Here is a 9,560-nt window from a genome sequence, read left to right as displayed (position 1 = left end):
CTTGCCTGCATAAGAGCAAATTTCCTGTTTCTGCATTACTGCTTTTTCAAAATGGGAACTCTGTCCCAAACTTTTGGCAAGTATTTCTTTGAGTTCAGTCCTGGGTGACTTGCTCAGGCACATACAGTAAAGTAACACAGAGTCACTGCGGGTCCCTTAACCCCTAGGTCAGGCCCATTCTCCTTTGACATCATTGTCCTAAGAACCAAAGGTGTGAAAAAAAACACATCTAAGAGAAACTAAGTCTTTCATTAATGCAAAGAATTTGGCATTTTAAACATGAATAAAATTTATTCTCATTTTATTCTTAGATCTGTAACAGTCTACCAAAGAATATTTATTATGTTACTTCTCTGCTATATGACAACGGCTCTGCAGGCAACACGCCTCATTTGAGGACTTCTGTACATTGCTTTGAGGCAAGAAGTTCTATATGGAAGCATTTCAAGGTTTCTTCTAAAAAGAATTTAAAACCAGTTCTGCTACTGAAATTTCACATGAATTAGGAGCCAAAAATTAAATTCAGTAAACAAAGAAATTATTCCAAGGAAGAAGAGAGATCAAAATTACCATGGTTTTTATCTACTGCCTTATATATGCACAGCAGCCTATAGGGACCCATTTTTTGAGGCACATGCTTACTTTCTCTCCATCTCTCATCTCATTTTCTTCTGATGTGAGTTTTTTCCTGCCTGGGGAGTGTGCAGAACTCTGAAAATGGCTCTGTAGCATCTGCTGATGCTCTTTATAATTACATTTCCTTGTGCTGAAATTTTGAGACTAATACTTTAGGTTTGGACCAAAAGTTGAAGGTCAGTTCTAGCCATTTTTTACTATTTCCTTTCATGAAATGATTTTATCATCACGGGTGGAATGATCCCCCGTGCATCCAGCTCTGTAATAAAGGGATGCCTGCTTCTTAATGCTAGATTAGTGTTAAGGGGTTTTCTTATTCCCGATTTCGGTGACAGTACTGCTGATGTCATTAGTGATGCCAAAGGCAGTTATCACAGTGAATGGATTTCATGGGGATAACTGAGGCATTCACACATGCAAGAGCAAGAGAAGAAATGCACCAGTATATATGGTACACATAGGAACATTTATTTTCCAGTGACATTTCAAGAAAAACCCAGTTATTTTCACAGTGGAAATCTCAGAGGTTTTTTTCCTCCCTTGATGAATGGAAGCAGACATTTGAAAAGTTCATTGCAGCTTGACTAGTTCCTCTTTCATTTGTTACTTTCTTGCACACTTTTCGCAGCCAACTTGATAGTTGTCAATCATTTCAGAATAATCAAGATTAAAAATATTTTGTATTTTGAAAAAGTGCAAGCAAATAAAAGGTAGAAACTGTGCTGGATCTTCTACTGATTTTATGCAAATGTGAGATTAAGTTAATCACTGAGAATTTGACAAGGGAACCCAAATCAAGGCTAACAAGGCTCAGTTTAACAGTCAGCCTTCATATCTCACTGCTGTGTTGTTAACCCTATATAGTAATTATTTCATAGACTTTCTAATGAATAGGACTTTGCTTGGAATTTTTAAATACTGTCTAAATATCTTTTAAAATAATGTTTTTCTTTGCAAAGAAAAGACAGTTTTTTCATTTTCCTTAGTGTGATGCAAGCAGAAGTGCTGTAGACTTATTGAACTGAACCTACTGGCACCCTTCTCTTTGCCTGGGTAGCACCAAAGAGTTCATCAAGAAATAACATGGCATAACATGGGCAGGAAGAATTATAGCTTAACTAATACACAATATACTGAAAACCTGACATGGCTTTTGCAGAATCCATTCAATATCTTTGCAAAAACAGAAATAAAGCTTTGGAGAGAGCTACTTTCCTGGTACCTTTGATTTTCAATAATTCTGTTAGTCAGGAAGAGTACCTAAACAAGAAGTAAATAAAAATTTGACAGAGGACTTAAAAAAAAAATCTCTTAAAATGTAGTAATATTAATCTACTGACTGGTAATACACAATCTTTTATAAAAGATCGCTTTATGAAAATGTAAGCATAATTTGCTCATGAAAAAAAGCCGGGTAAGCATTGAAGATTTTCTTTGCTAAATATGACTAACATAAAGCTTAGACATTGCTTATGGAAAAGCCATGTGGAAAACAGAGCTGCAAAAGTCTGCCTTGCCTTCAAAACTAAATTCACGGTCACCTTGAAAAGAACCAAGGCTTAATAACCATGTATCTTGTTTTGCGTCTTCTACATATTTTATCTTTGTACCACTACTTATTCTATGCCAGCAGTGAATACTTCCATTTATTTTATTACTGGTTTCCAAAAACGTGACTGGTTCACACCAGTGACCCTGGTTTAGCCTTCTCTTTTCCTGCCCCAGACACTGCAAAGCTTCCTAAGTAGCAGCTTTCACCTTCTGGTGCTAAGGCATTTTCCCAGACCTGAGGGATGCTTCTGTTCATTGCTTCACTCATATGGGATGCTGGCTTGCTCACAGAGAGGGAGGTGGTTCCTCAGAACTTGGAACTTGGCCACCCTAGCCCCAATGCTATAATCTTCAGACTGATAGAGGTTACTAATATGATCCATAGACATAATAAATAACAGTCCTAGTACACAGCCACATGGTGTTCAGCTATTAACATTTCACAAAGACAAAACTGAGCTTTTACTCCCACTGAATTTGCAAACTCTTCATTAGTTTTGACCTATTTTTAAAAGTTCTCTTTACTCTCCTGAAGAGCTTTGCCAAAGGTTTTGAGACTTCAAACACTTTTTGAAGGACATGTGATTATTGCAAAGGGGTCATATGCTTTGTAGAGTGACACCACTAAAATGACGCTAACAGAATGCTTTATTTATGTACTTAGTGACATAAGGTGAGGTCTAACGGTGTAACAAACAACTGATTAAATGTTTTATAGCTCCTAAGCTATAAAGGAAGCCATAATAGTTAAATTATACAGGACATTAAGCATTCATTCATTTAATGCTATCTTCACAGGATCTGCTGAAAGATTCTGAATCCTTCTGAGACTGCTACCCACTGATGGATCCCTTCCTTTCAAACTTCACCCCATGTTGATCATTGCCTGTTGTCCACAGCTACTGTCCTCTGTCCCATAATACAATGTCACCAGCACCTTGTCCTTTTCACACAGTTGTGAGGCTTGTAGCTTTTCTCTGGCAGTGTCATCCTTGACCAAACTACTTGGCTACCTGCTAGAAAGAACAGAAAGGGAGCACACTCGGCACTGACCAGAGTTCTCTGAATCGCGCAATGATTCATGGCTTGAGGAAAACGTTAATGAAAACCAATGCAATCAAAAATAATTCAGATTTTTCAGTAATTCAATTAATCTAAATTTGGATTATCCTTCATTTTGGTATTCAGTAAGAAACTAAGGAGGCATTCTCTAAAAATTAAAGTATTTTAGGTTTTTCTTTTTCTGTAAAATATGGAGGGTTTTTGTTGTTATAAGGGCACAGGGACAAGGCAGAAAAAGGTTGGAGATATAAGTGCATAAGCTGAAATCACTGCAGAACGCTATAGCTAAAATACAGTCCCCTCAGTTCTGTGCCCACGTATGGGCAGGTACACAGCATCAAACATAGAATGGAAATATAGTACAGATGAGAAAAAGAAAAGCTTGTTATATGTCCAGAAAGGCCAGCTTGTTACAAGGTCTTTGACAAAGGCTAATATTCCTACAGGCAATTTCAAATTCTTTCCAGTACAGAAGCAGCCTCTGCCACTCTTGGGTGGGAACAAATTGGGATGGTGCTTCTCCCTCAAGGCATTGGCAATACAAGGCCTGAGCCTTTCTTTGAAGCTGTGGATATGGTGTCTGAGCTTCTGCCAAGCTTCTGTAGAGCTCTTACAAGAAGATCCTTTCTTGCATAGAGTACAGCTGAAGATAACTTTGGTATTTGATGTATTCTGTCCACTCCACTGTCATGACAGGCAAGAAACATACAAATCAGAAGTTGAGAAATGAGGTTAAGCCATGGAGAATTTGAAAGATAAGAGAGATAGTATCAAGACCTGCACTCTGGAATAATTCAACTTATTTTCTTTTGAATACATAATTTTATTTGGGGTTTTCTGTCTTGCTTATATATTGAGGATACGTATGCTTTTAGAGAAGGAAAAAGTTTACATTAAAATAAACTTATTTCAAAGTGTGGTGCATTGTACTGTTAACCCATTTTTCATTGTTATGTGTACAGCAAGGTTTCAGAAGATTGTTTTAAATCACTTTATATTAATAGATAATACAAAATTAATAAATGGCTCAGTGGAAACAGGGGAGTCCTGTGAAACAGAACAATTCTTTCTGCATTTCCATTAGGGATTTCAGCAACTAACCAGAAGATCTAGCTGTTCAGGGAGGTAGCTTCCCTTAACATCTCTCAGAAAGTGCATGAGTGTTTATACTATCAGGCCAATGTCAGAATATTTGCTTTATTTATTCCTATTTGCATTTAAAAGCACCTTGTTATACAAGCAAACAAAAACTCAAAGAAAAAAGTAGCTTACGAGAGTTAATCATAGATCACTAAAGCATTGATAACAATGCTACTGAAAGAATGTGTTTTAGAAGCATGAAAGAGGGGAATATTTCATTTATTACAGTACACATTGGCAGGCAAATAAATAGCAAAACAAAGCAAAATAAACTTCTGTTAGAGCCAAGGAAAAGCTGGCAGAGTAGGATGAAAAGGAAGGACTTGACACCTGAAGTCAAATGATATATACATGTCCACCCACCTGTCCAACTCACCTTTCAGTTCCTAAAAATCCTCTTTAGTCTTCTGCTCCACCATGTTACAACAATATAAACCCTTTACCACCAAGCAGATATTTGAGCATCAATCAAAACCAGTTCAAATCATTGACCAAGTATTGGCCCTGCACAAAAGCAAACTTACACCCTGTGAATGTGGAACGGACAATTAACTGAACTTCTCATTAGACCTACAAGACAACCAAAACCTGATCTGGCTGCAGTGGACCCTTCACTGTACTTAAACCTACATTCAACATGATGAAGAGCAGTACTTTTGCATTTACCAATGGAGCAACTTTTCCACCAGTAAAGATTTTTCAAAAATACACCTTTTGTGGACTCAAGTGTTTGTGAAAAATGCAGAGAAAGTCTAAAGACTGTGTCCCACAAGCTGTTACACAAGCCTGAAACCCACCTTTAGTGAAGCAGTGTAGAAAATGCACTTATAAGTTAATTTACAAGTGAACTTAAGTATTTTGGCATGTCCAAAGGTTTTGATCCAGAATTCTCTTCCAACCATGCTGTTTCAGCATGACCAGCCCTTTCCTCCGTCCTGTGTACTGGTTTCATTAATAGTCTGTTTAAGAGAGTGTACTGGGTCTGCTTGGGTTGGAGTTAATTTTCTTCCCAGCAGTCTGTGTGGTGTTGTGCTTTAGATTTTTAACAAAAGCAGTGTTGCTAACACAATAATATTTTGGCAATTGCTGGACAGTGCTTGCACAGCATCAGGGCCTTCTCTGTCTCACTCTGCTCCCACTGTGAGTAGGTCAGGGGTGGAAAAGAGCCCGAAAGGAAACACAGCCAGGACAGCTGGTCCAGGTTGACTGAAGAGATATTCCACACCACATAACATCATGCTCAGCCATAAAGCTGGGTGCAGTTTTTCCCGGGCAGCTGTTGCTCAGAGACTAGTTGGGAACAACCTGTAGTGACTGTCTTTGCATCACGTTGGGTTTTTCTCCTTTTTCCCCTTCACTTACTAAACTTGACCCACAAGTTTTCTCCCTTTTGCTTTTCTGATTCTCTCCCTGTCTCACTGCAGGGGAGTGAGCAAGCAACTGGGCAAGGGCTCAGCTGCCAGCCAGGATCAACTCACCACACATGGGTTTTCAGACTGTTCTGACACCTAGAGCCAAATGTGCAAAGGCTACCTCCATTAATATTGCTATTTCCCCATTATTTAACATTGGGAGGTAGCACTACCAATATGCCTCTCTTTATGGCTACCTTTCCAACTTTCATATTACATATTTATAATTTCCTTCTGTTCAACTAGCTATCACTGGGCTTCAGCTGCCAAATATCCCAGCTTGCATCCCCTGTCCCTCAGCTTCACATGCCAATCTGCCTCTGCTCTCAGACCAGAGCTTTACAGCACTGTAAATCCAACCTTCAGGCTGTTGATACAGAACTAAAAATACTGCACCCTTGTAATTCATTCTGCTATTTTGTATTTATTCAAGGTATTTTGAACCAATGTGCTCTATGCCAGTAAGTATCGTGTGTTTTCTTGAAGACAGCACAAAACTGGCATAAAGGAAGCATAAATTCTTATTGTGTCCTCTGGCTAATCTAACTAATATTTATATACATGACACTCACAATCTAGGCAAAATTGGTAATACTCAGTGATATGGTTCTTCCACAAACATGGTTCTTAGCATCAGGGGCACTATTTAGCCTTCAATGCTTTTACATCCAGGCTGTGGTCCCCAAATCAGTCCATTCAGAATGATCTGTAACCAGTTCTCTTTTCCCACTTATACCAGTTCATTATTCCTTGATGTTTAGAAAACCAAAGTGGCACTTGTTTATATAGCTCACAGACAAGGAAGAACAGCTACAGCATGGAGTCTCTGGTAACAGACCAGACTTTGCTGAAGGTTGTATTTCAGCTATATATTATTAATAGCAAGACATTTCCCTTATGCTGAAGGCTCCTCTCATCAGTAAGCTGACTTCTGACTTGAAATCCTGGTGTTGTCTGGTTTACCTTTTCCCTGCGTGGTGTTCTGTAAGGCTTTTCCCATGGTTGTGTCTTCATATCTCCCAAGCACAGACCTGTCTCTCATCACAAATCAGTCCCTCTGGGCTAAGAACTGAGTTAAAGGATGACATTTTAAGACTACTCAGTCAGTTCACATGGAAAACCTCAGTTGTTTTTATGTTTTAATTCAAACTAAGCCTTTAAAAAAGACTATTTAGTCACATTTCTGTATGACTGCATTATGCTTCTAGTTGCTCAGGGAAGTCTGGACCACATTAGGGTAAATCAAGTTCTTAAACAACCATAATCTCACCACAAAAAGTATTTATAATTTGTTCATTAGGTCCTCTGCTATGATAATCATTAAACTTTTTTCTCCTACATGTTATTTTTTTCCTCAAATGTTTTTTCTCATTTTTTCTATTCTTTTTTCTTTAAAATATTATTTTTGTTAAAGTGCAAGTTAAAAATTCTACTGTAGCCTTCCTGCTACTCAATAATCTGACTTAAGATCTGATAATTTTTTTAATTCCTGTATGTATCATAATTACTGGTGGAGAACACTGCTAGAAACAGAGAAGAGATTAGTTATATCTTGAGTTATAGTGGCTGCAGCTCCAGGTTATCTAAAAAACAATGAAATGTTTGTTCATTTCATAAAACCGTCAGGTCAGCTTTCACTCCAAAAGCCTCCAAAAGTCTTGCTGGGTTCTTTTCATGGCAGTGAGGAAACACCATATATATTATATTCACTTGAGAAAAATGAGCAAAAGCAAAAGTATTACACAGGTAAGTGAAGTTTTTTTTTTTAAAGCTGAACTTGGCAGTGATGCCCTGGAATGGCAGAATGCCCACAGTCCATTAATTCTGTTGCAAAAGGTCCCAAATAGTCATCTTCAGGATTTAAAGATCTGTTGCCTCTTAAAAGGGTGCCAGAATTTTTAAGATCAGAAAAGATTAGTATGTTTTACTCTGCTATTTCCTTCTTTCCCAAAATAAGTAATAATGTTAAAAGACTTACACTTCTGATCCCATGGAGCAGGGAAGTGTGTGAAGATGCATTCGTACAACACTTTTATATTTACTGTAGGTGAAGGAAAGATGTTCAGGTAAGTAATGACAATACATCTGTGTGTGCATGGCTGATTTGCAGCGGAGAATTCTAAGTTTATTGGTTGCCAGGAAAAACAACACTCCTTCCACGTGTATGGTTCTCTTTCTTTACATTTTAAATTGAGGAATACATATTTTCTCACATTAGCAGCCACTTAAAAAAGAGAAAAAAACGCAAACATAATAATGTGTCAGGCTAACATAACAGTCCTATCTGCCATGGCCACTAGAGCTATTTCACAGAGTTAAATATAACTAATTTCTCAGGCTTTGCCACCTAAGGCTTATATTCTGCTAGCTGAGCTGCTTTCTGTGGTGTCTGGAGTGTCCTAACAGCAATGTGAAGGAGTGTAAGCCCTGCTGCGTTTGGAAATCAGCTCATGTCACAGACTAAGCTTTCAACTCCATGGCACAGCTTTCTCAACAGCTGGTCACAGCACTGACTACTGGGCAGGTCTCCCTGTGCCCAGGCTGGTGCTGCTTTTCAAGTATGAAACAGCAAATCTAATGCAGCCTCAGGTGCAAATCTAATGCCTCAGGACAAAGGACGCCAACAGCTTTCTAAGTTTCATTAGGAAAAGCATTGCCAGCAGGTCAAGGGCGTGACCCTTCCCCTCTACTCAGTACTGGTAAGGTCACATCTGGAGTCCTGTGTCCAGTTCTGGTGTTCCCAGTAAAAAAGAGAGATGGACACATGGAAGCAAGTCCAGTGCAAGGCCACTCACACAGTTACAGGATAGGAGCATCTCTCAAGTTGTTGCTTAAACTCCCAAATTAACAAACTCTGATTTAGTATTTAACTATATGTTGAACAAATATGTGCACAAAGCTCAGTTCAAGCTGATTCACCCTCTAAAGTCATAAAAATTGTTGAATGAAAGGACTTCTAATCAAGGGACTCAGCCTTGGGGAACAAAGAACAGATGGGAAAAGAACACCGTTTTCTAAATTATGCAGAAAGAAGCCTCCAAGTGAGAAAGTTCTGGCCACAAGAGGAGACACACTGATAAGGTGTTGCAACCCACAGAAAATTAGTTGAAAGTAGAATAAAGGTAATTGTGGTCATGGGAGATGTTGACCTCCAACTCAAATAGCCCCCCGAGAGAGGGCAGAGCCCGCTCGGGGAGCACGGCTGGTTGGCAAAACCCTTCAGCAGCGCTACCTGAGGCTGCCACTGATTTGCGTCAGAAGTGAGGGACTTGTAACCAGTCCTGTGCCTGAATGAAAACGAATGTGTGACGTACTGTGAATGTGCAAGTTCTCTGCTGTATGTGATGTGTACCCTGGAGTAACTTGGTGTGCGTGTTAGGAGGAAAGATCCCCCGTGCACCCAGCGCTGCAATAAACCAATGTCCTTTTTCTAAACTGTCACTGGGCACAGAGAGCTTTCCCAGTTATGGTTTTTGGTAACAATATGAGGAAAGGCTGAGAGAGCTGGGGCTGTTCAGCCTGCAGAAGAGAAAGCTCCAGGGGATCTTATGCTTGAAGATGAGGGAGACACTCTTACCACTGGTGCCCACTGAGAAAACCAGAGGCAATGAGCACAAATTGGGAAAAAAACAAAACAAAACACACTAATATGAACACAAGAAAACACTTTTTTTACTTCAAGGGAGACTGAGCAGCGGCACAGGTTGCCCAGAGAGATTGTGAGTCTCCATCCTTAGAGAGATTCAAAAGCCGACTGGA

General features: G+C 39.2%; 1 long non-coding RNA gene across 1 annotated transcript in view; it reads right to left on the bottom strand.

The window, feature by feature from the left end:
- Window positions 1-2,817: 2,817 nt before the first annotated feature.
- LOC308056280 overlaps window positions 2,818-9,560 on the bottom strand; it is a 31,819-nt gene continuing 25,076 nt past the window's right edge. The window contains exon 3 of the long non-coding RNA XR_013924764.1: window positions 2,818-3,203. This is a non-coding gene — a long non-coding RNA (uncharacterized lncRNA). The remainder of the gene's footprint in view (window positions 3,204-9,560) is intronic.

The sequence above is a fragment of the Falco punctatus genome, assembly GCF_963210335.1.
Source record: "Falco punctatus genome assembly, chromosome: Z".
Classification (NCBI taxonomy): domain Eukaryota; kingdom Metazoa; phylum Chordata; class Aves; order Falconiformes; family Falconidae; genus Falco; species Falco punctatus.
Note: the sequence above shows the minus strand (reverse complement) of the source record. Positions and strands in the feature narration are given on the sequence as shown.